The sequence below is a fragment of the Ylistrum balloti genome, unplaced genomic scaffold (genome assembly GCF_031769215.1).
Source record: "Ylistrum balloti isolate Yb309-2 unplaced genomic scaffold, AGI_CSIRO_Ybal_v1 Utg369590, whole genome shotgun sequence".
NCBI lineage: Eukaryota > Metazoa > Mollusca > Bivalvia > Pectinida > Pectinidae > Ylistrum > Ylistrum balloti.
The window spans coordinates 301981-310490 of record NW_026781876.1 but is presented as its reverse complement, the minus strand read 5'-3'; positions in this window follow the sequence as shown (position 1 = coordinate 310490).

Below are 8510 nucleotides of genomic sequence, written 5' to 3'. Positions count from 1 at the left end.
AGCTCTGTGTTCGGCTTACTGCTAGGTAAATAACATAACAACAGGGTAAGCCAAACACATAGTGTACACATCCCACTGGTACAATTGACAAAACAAGGTTCGTTCACATCGATCTTTATCTACAAAACAATGACAAATATATTCTGAGTGTTAAAAAAATATAATGGCTGCGTTTCTGTAAATTTCATGTCAAATCACAGCTGTTTTACCGCAGTAAAACAAGAATAACTCTGTGTATGTGTGTAACAACTTAACAGAACTGGGTTGATTGTTGGTGAATTAAAATTCTCTAGTCATGGACTCGTAAAAAATGTTACCAGACATTCCTCCCTAAATTCAGGTTTGTTCTTCCTTTTTTATGACTGTTGAGGGGAAATGTTATTTTTTTACTCTGCTAATGCTTGATTATGTTTCATTCATTTCTACATATATGTAATTTAAGATTGCGTCAGTTCTGTCATTCTTTGTGACAAACAGCTGTTGATAAATTGTATGTATCCTGTCAGTGTTGTTAGCTTTTGCAGTTTAAAGTGCAATCTTTGGATTGTTTTCTATTGTTATTGTGCGTCATCCTTTGTTGTTGGCTGTGTGCTGTCTGTCTCTAAACATTTTCTGTTAAATACTCCTGCTAACACTTCTGCAGATTTCAGTCAAATTTGGTCTGAAAGATCATTGGGGATGGGAAATCATTTCTTAATTCAGAAAATTGATTTGACCCCTAAGGACTTGGGACAGGGCCCCAAAAGGGAAAGTTAGACAATATTTTGCTTCCTTATGCTTCTTATGGCATAAAACATTGTCAGGGAGTGGCAATGATATCAAATGTTCATGAAGTGATCCTGAGATTATCCTTACCAGATAATTTTTTCTTGCTTTGGTCCAAAATTCACCATAATTCATCTAGAACAAACAGTCTGAACTATTTCTCAATTTTCGTTCACACCAATGGAAAAAAAATATGAGGAGTTGGGTTTGTTAAGGGAAAAAGAAATGAGAGAATACCAGATTTTTGTTGGACAATGTTGTGATAAACTTTTAGTTATTAGCTCACCTAGTGAGCATATGCAATGGCATGGTGTCCATCGTTGGGCATTTATCGTCCAGCATCTATCAACTTTTTACTAAAAATTGATACTTGTCATGAACTACTGAACAGGTTTTGACCATATTTAAACTGAATCATCCTTATGGAAAGAGAAAACAAGTTTCCCAGTGGTAGGAGGGGCAGAGCCCAAAAGGGGAAATTTTACAAGATTTTTAAAAATCTTACTCTCCATAGGAATGAATGGATGTTGCCCAAATTTGGTCTTAAGAATTCTTGGGTTGAGGAAATTCAATCCAGTGTAAACATAAGTTCTGTAGAAACAATGCATCCTCGCTTCCAAGGGAATGATGGGCCCAATTGTGGAAATAGAAGTTCTTAAAAATTCTTTCTTCCATACAAGTATATTGTCGAAGTTTGATCCGAAGCAATTTTTATGAATAATGAATCTGACTTCTGTTCGACCATAAGGCTAGGACCCATCAGGGAGATTATATCAGGAAATGTTTGTCATATTTAAAATTCTTTATTACATGGCTGAGTAGCTAAATTTGCAGTGCAGGCCATTAGGCCTCTTGTTACTAATAAAATTAGTGCAGTATTTTGTATAATACACTTAGCTGAAGTTTTAGGATGTATTTATAATAACTAACAATATAACCTAATGATGTCTCCCAAAAAATAGGCTTAGAAGTCAAGGTTGCTTAAACTTTCTCAGCATGCTGACAGAGCAAGGTTGTATATTGTCCTTCAAAGTAGCATGTTGAGAGGTCATGCCACCTTTGAGAAGCAGTGATATGTAATGTACAGTCTGTGTATGTTGTACCTCAGATAACTGACTTGTGATGTTTGATAATGATTTTTGTGACTATATTTGATGGTTTAGATATTTTATACTGAAATATAGAAGTGCTATGCATAGAGTTTTGTAGTGTGTTTATCTTTTATGTATTTGAATGTTCTGTAGGTAAATTAAAGTTCGTTAACTACTTTCAGGACTTTTGTAGTCATATATATTAGCATTATATATGCCAAGGATATCATGAATGTTGCAAAATCCTATTGTCCTTCTTTAAAAACCATTATCATATTCCTCGGACATCATGATTGATCGACATATTAATTCTGGTTCTATTATGTACCATGTGATGAGGGAAGTAAAATCGTAGAAATCACACCACTGATTACAAGCAGAGCATTCCAAAGTAAGGGATTCGTTAATCATTGGTCAAAATCATCTCCAAATGTAGTGTTATATTTCAGGGTTGGGATAAGTCAGGTGGAAGGGCATTGGCCAACGTGATCTCAATTGAAGGTCTGTGGTGTAGGTTTTGACAGTCCTTACAATTCATAGTTTGTGTTTCTCAGAAAGCTGATAAATGGACCAGTTTGTGCTATTATGGTTATGTCTTCAGGCAAGACACTCCATCTCAATCGCTGTATATTGCACACGGCAGGCCTCCCAAATCTTCAGCCAAAAATGACACTGTCTGTTAACAGGGCAAAAACAAACCCAGCAAATAAACCAAGTGTTATATTCAAAATCTATCGATTAATTGAATTTTTTTTCTGATAACAATTTAAATTTGGCACTTTCCATTAATGCATAAATATTAAAATTGTTTTTTTAATGATATCATAGGAACTCGGTATTATTCTAATTATTTCCAGTGATCTTGGATATGGAAACAAATTTGATAAATTACAGAAAAGGAAAACATTGACAGCATTGGCTATAATAGTTTGACAGTATCAGTTGATAACCGTTTTAGGCTAAGTAAGAGTTGTGTGCCCTTGTTTATTCTTATTTCTCTGTGACTATGCCTCATATAGAATGATCAAAATAAAAATTTCAAACAGACCAAAAGTATCTTTTGTTGTTTGTTTTTGTGTATTTTGGTGTCAAACTAATGAAAGCAAGAGCTCCCAGAGGAATCTTGGCACCCACCATTGTTTGATCTGTATTTGTTCTTTCAAATTTTGATGATTTCCTTTCTATACATTTTCCCCACTCTGTTCTTGCTTATAGTTATATGAAATTAAAAATTCCTCTAAATGATGATAATCTTTAAATACCAAATCCGAAATGGTTAACAATAGGTCGTTTTGTCATGACCAGTTCCAAAATCAGAAGGGCACAACTAGGGACCAAAGGGGCACCATACATAAACCTAATGATAAGTAAGTCCTGTAGTAACAAACTTTAATAGCGAAAAATCAAGATGGTCGTCAGTCAGCCATTTTGCTTTTCTAATCGTCCCTCAATCTAAGGGGTATTACTGGAGACCAAGGGGATTCTACAATGCAATTTAAGAATGATCCATCCAGAATTTGAAAATCTTAATTCCTTCAAAGTTTTAAATCGTTCTTAAGTTATGTTCAAAACTGGATCTTTCCTGTTTGTCTTCAAATTTTCGTAACATATTCGAGCTAAACCTGTAGATAAAAACCAGCTATTATCACCAGTAACTTGATTATTCATTAAGAAAGAGAGTGCCAACCCCCTCCCCCTATATCCCAGTCTCAGGTCAGTCTGTTTAAGAATTTCATATTCAGAGTAACAGTGTGTATAAATGTTGCTGTAAGATATAACACAATAGTAACTTCCCTGCTCAATGGCTCAAAGGTCACAGAATCGAATCCTTATGGTAGGGATGTCTTGTTTCTCTTAAGGATGTGCTCTTTTGTGAAGGAGAAAAATCCAGTTTTAAACTTTTTTCTGATTGATGATTTTTTTAAAGTTTTGATTTTAGAAAGTAAATTAACACAAACAATCAATATATTGCTTCACTAATTTTTCTGGCACATACGTCAGAATATGTGTAACAGGAAATAAGTCATTTCCAGATATTATTCCTATTTTTTCCCCCCTGAATAACAGGCATTCTCTGTTATTTTCGCGGCAACATTTTTTAAAAATAAATGTTCACCTGTCATTACAAAGCAAGGGTATGATACTATATTAAGAAAAAATACTGTAAAATTGCTGAGTTTTCCTTAAACTGGATAGCAACTAAAAAATGAAAATGTTCCAAATGGCAATAATCCTTTATTTTACCATCTTCTATCATATACTTTTTTAAACTTTATGTTTTGATAGAAAAAATACGAAGATACTTTTCTTTATTAAGAAATAGGGCGTTTCTTTTTTTATTTTATTTTTTTTTTAATTTTCACCTCAAGCAGCTAGTTTTTCCTAGATAAAAAAATCAACTGAATTTTTTGTTTTCGGGTCCCAAAATCTGAGTCAGAAATCACGAATTTGAAATCTATGATTTGTGATGGTAGTTAATGCAAAATCAAGTTGAAATCTGCCCAAGGCTTACGGAGTTTTATTCAACAGAAGTACGTTAGTAACAGAAAAGTGAAAAGTTTGACGCTCTTAACCGAATCATGCTGCCAACTACGCCTTCAAAAATGTAGTCCAAGGCGAAATTTCTTCAAAACGTCTGTTTTTATCTATATAAGTACACCTTTAGATGACAACGGATATAAAAAGACAAGTTCAAGATATTATGTTATGTTGGAATTCATTTTATACTTGACAAAAGTTAAGAGATAAATGAATCAGAGACAAGTTCTAGAAATTTATCAACTCTTCACCATAAATGAAATTCCATATAATTAATATACTCTTGTTTCTGATATTTGATCATCAGTAGCACATAAATGAAATTACATATAATTAATATACTGCACATGACATATATTTAGACTATACATATTAAGATAAGTAATTCGAAGACGTACAATCGTAAGTTTAAATCATTTTGTCAAAAGGAGGAAAATGTGAAATGATAGGATAGAAAGAAAAGAAGAGAAAAAGAGATTTTATATCAATTCTATATCAATTCATTGTCAACTACAAACAGTTCAGAATAAGGTAGTGTTAAAATGCTTTGTTTGTTTTATAAACTTTTCAACAGGTTTAACAATATTGCAATTAGTTTCATGTGAGTAAACATCACTGTCGTTCCATAAGATAGTTTCTATATCAAAATCTACGTCTAAATCATACAATTAAATATATCAATCATTTCAATTAGTGAAATTATGTTTGGTTGAGTAGATCAATACTAAAACGGTGCCCCTTCCGTCCCCATGTCACACGGTATACTTAAATTTTAGCGGGAATAAATACAGTATACTTTTCGATGTTCCCTGCATTCATTATAATATCCGAAATGCTCCGAAAAATTCAATTACTGCGCGTGCGTAGTAACACGTGTGTCAACATCCGCCAGCTGTCGCACATGGAAGGATTGCCAACTTGACATGCCTTTAAAATCGGGTGATGTGAGTATGTATGCTCTTCTTTAACCTTTAATTTAAGATAAAAACATTCTTAAACTAAGCCACAATAATGATATTTCATTTAGGTGATTGCTAATGCTCAAAGTTATCCACTTTTTTCAGAAAATGATAAACCGGCTTCGTGTCATAATGACATAATGTACAAGCAGACAGACTTGGCCATTAATTGTCTCGTATACACCGTTATCAACACTGGTTTAAAATTGGAAAAAAATAACGAAATTCTGACGAGACATGGAAACTACACGTCAGTTTAAAAAGATTCAATGTCTTGTTATTTCTTTTACTAGAGATAAGTTTTCAAAAAAAAAAAAAACAAACAAACAAACAAAAAAAAAGTTAGGGTCTTTATTTTTCATCATGGTTACACATATATATCGTCGAGATATACACGCTTTACTGTAACATGTTACGCTTCCAGAAAGAATGAAAATTTGACGTTAAAACCTTTCACCATCAAAAATGTTTTGAGTACCTATATATGTTTTTGGCAAATTTGTGTATTTTTTATTAAAGCACATTTTTGCTTGTCAAACATCCTCCCAGATATTATGAAAGATCCCATTAATACACCCCCAGATGCCAATGTTTTATTGCCGTCTGTCAAGTGAATATATATTGACCTTGAATAATAGGCCACATGCCTTCCTGCAAGTTTTTTTAGCTTTGGAAGTGCAAACAATCACATCTTATATTGGAAAAATGATGATTTCTGAAACATCATTTTTGCTGATTCATTTCTGATTTTTCATGTACTAGTAAGTTGTAGGCCGAGAGAGGAATAATTACCTTTATTTAGATGGTTTGTGTTATATAAAAAGTTTTCCAAGAAAATGGCTAATTTGAAAAAAGGGACCAAGCAGTAATAGCTTGAATCCAACCCTTCAGAAAAGATATCCACCATTTTTGCATCATATTTTTTAAAATTCATTTTTTCCATTAAAATGTCATTCCATTCAAATGATGATTTTATGTTTTATACATGTACTTCTAGATCACTGTAAGCTAACTCAAGCATCTTTGTGATTTAGTGATGTCATCAGAAAAGGAAGTGAAAATCACATGTCTGAAACACATGTCGGTCAATTCAGTTTCAAATTTCGGATTGTGTCTGTGGAATATAAAGAAAAAATTACTTTGTTTAAATAGTTTGTGATATAAAACAGAAGTTTACCAAGAAAAATGGCTAAAGCTTCACAGGTCAGTTTTTCTTAATAAATCTTATAGTATGAACACATCTCAGTTTATTTCATATATTTGTTTGGTGGTAATTCATTGACATAGCATTAAATGATTCTTATGTCATCTGAAACTAGGTTTCCAGTAATGCTAATTTTTCATGGAGGTCAGCCTTAGATTTTTCCCCCTTCTAGACCACTTACCGATACACTGCTTTGTACCTAGTGAGTAGATTCTCTAGACTTTACATTTAATGATGCACATGCCTAATTTACTTATTATGTAACTAAATTACTAATGTATGAATGCTGATTGTCATGAAACAGATGAAAAATAATTATTATTTTTAACGAAATAAGAAAGTTTGAACCATAAACTAAATACTGAAATACTAAACAGTAAGTATATTGCCAACATTATTGATTTTTTAGGCATTTTGTTGGAAATTTTTTGTAAACAAACGACATCAGACCATTCAAAATGATTTAGCATATAGATAACTTTATATAACTTTATCTTACCCTAACCTTGCCCGAAGGTTGAAATGTCACCATTTGTGCAAAGTGTTGATTATTGGCTTTGACGTGTATTACTCTAATAACATGTCGAACGATAGTGGACATAGGGGACCACACTGTTACACTCCAAACCTTCATGTACACACATGCCTTTCCTCATATATAATAACCCCTAGCACGCATACAGGTAATGCCAACATGTCCTTGAATTACTATTTCTGTCAATTATAATTATGATGTTAAATACAATATATTATATTACTGAATTACTATACATATCTCCCAACAGTATATTATGTATCCAATATACCCCAGTATTATCAATTGTTCTTTTGACATTTCTTTCTACGCTTTCTACTAAGACGGAGACTTTAAACACAGTACCCTTCTCACATTTAGAAAAAGATGTATATGGAGGTGTGAATTTTAAAGTTGTCTTTAGGGGAGACATTACTTTTTCTACTAAGATGGAGACTTTAAACACAGTACCGTTTTCACATTTAGAGATAGATATATACAGGGTGTGGGTTTTAAAGTTGTCTTTAGGGGAGACATTAAAATCAAGAAATCTGCTAGAAATATAAGACTTCCCCAGCACAATTGGTTGTTTTATGTTTTAAAAGCAGACAGCTATAACTTTATTGATGATCAAGAGATTGGCATGTGTGGTAAGTGTTTTAAGAATTATCAGAAAAGAAAGTCACAACCTGAAGGTCAAAACGTTGTGTTGATGATGATGCGTAGCTAACAAAACATTCCACTATAGTCCAGAAAGGATCTTTTTTATGGTCAGTTTTCTCAGGCAAAATACACACTGTGTATAAAGAGTTTCTATCAAAACTCAACCATATTGCCCAAGCGCACAAAACACTAACTCATCTTTCATCACAAGCTTTTGTGTCCTTGGTCTTCAGGTATTTGTTCACATCATCTCAAAGGGAAAGATCTTATCCCTAACATTGAAATCTGCATAGATGAAAGAGATGTTTACTTCCTAGCTACCTTCCACATCAAAGGAAATCATCAATGATCTGTTGGAGATATCACATATGCTATCAAAGCAGGAGTCTTCTTTACTCTGCATGTTTCCTCTCTGGATGATGCAGATTGTAAAGCCTGGACTGTTTGCACAGTTTCTACAAATTGTTTCTTACTGTTCATCCTTTATTGATACTTTACACTCCAAGCTACAAGCATGCACTACTGTTGTTCTGGGTAAAAATAAACATATAAACAGTGTTTCAACTCTTTTTAACATTTTTCCAGTATATCGAAAACATTTCATTCCGTAGTAAAAACATTAGAAATAACCATTTTACCTTTGTTCCTTGCATGTGAACATCTTAAAAGAGAAAATATTCTTAAGGCCAACACTGCTTCTCAGATGCAATTCTTGGCCAGTGGGGAAATATATCTTTATTCATAAAAATTCTTATCACAAGCTCCAGAGAATCTCC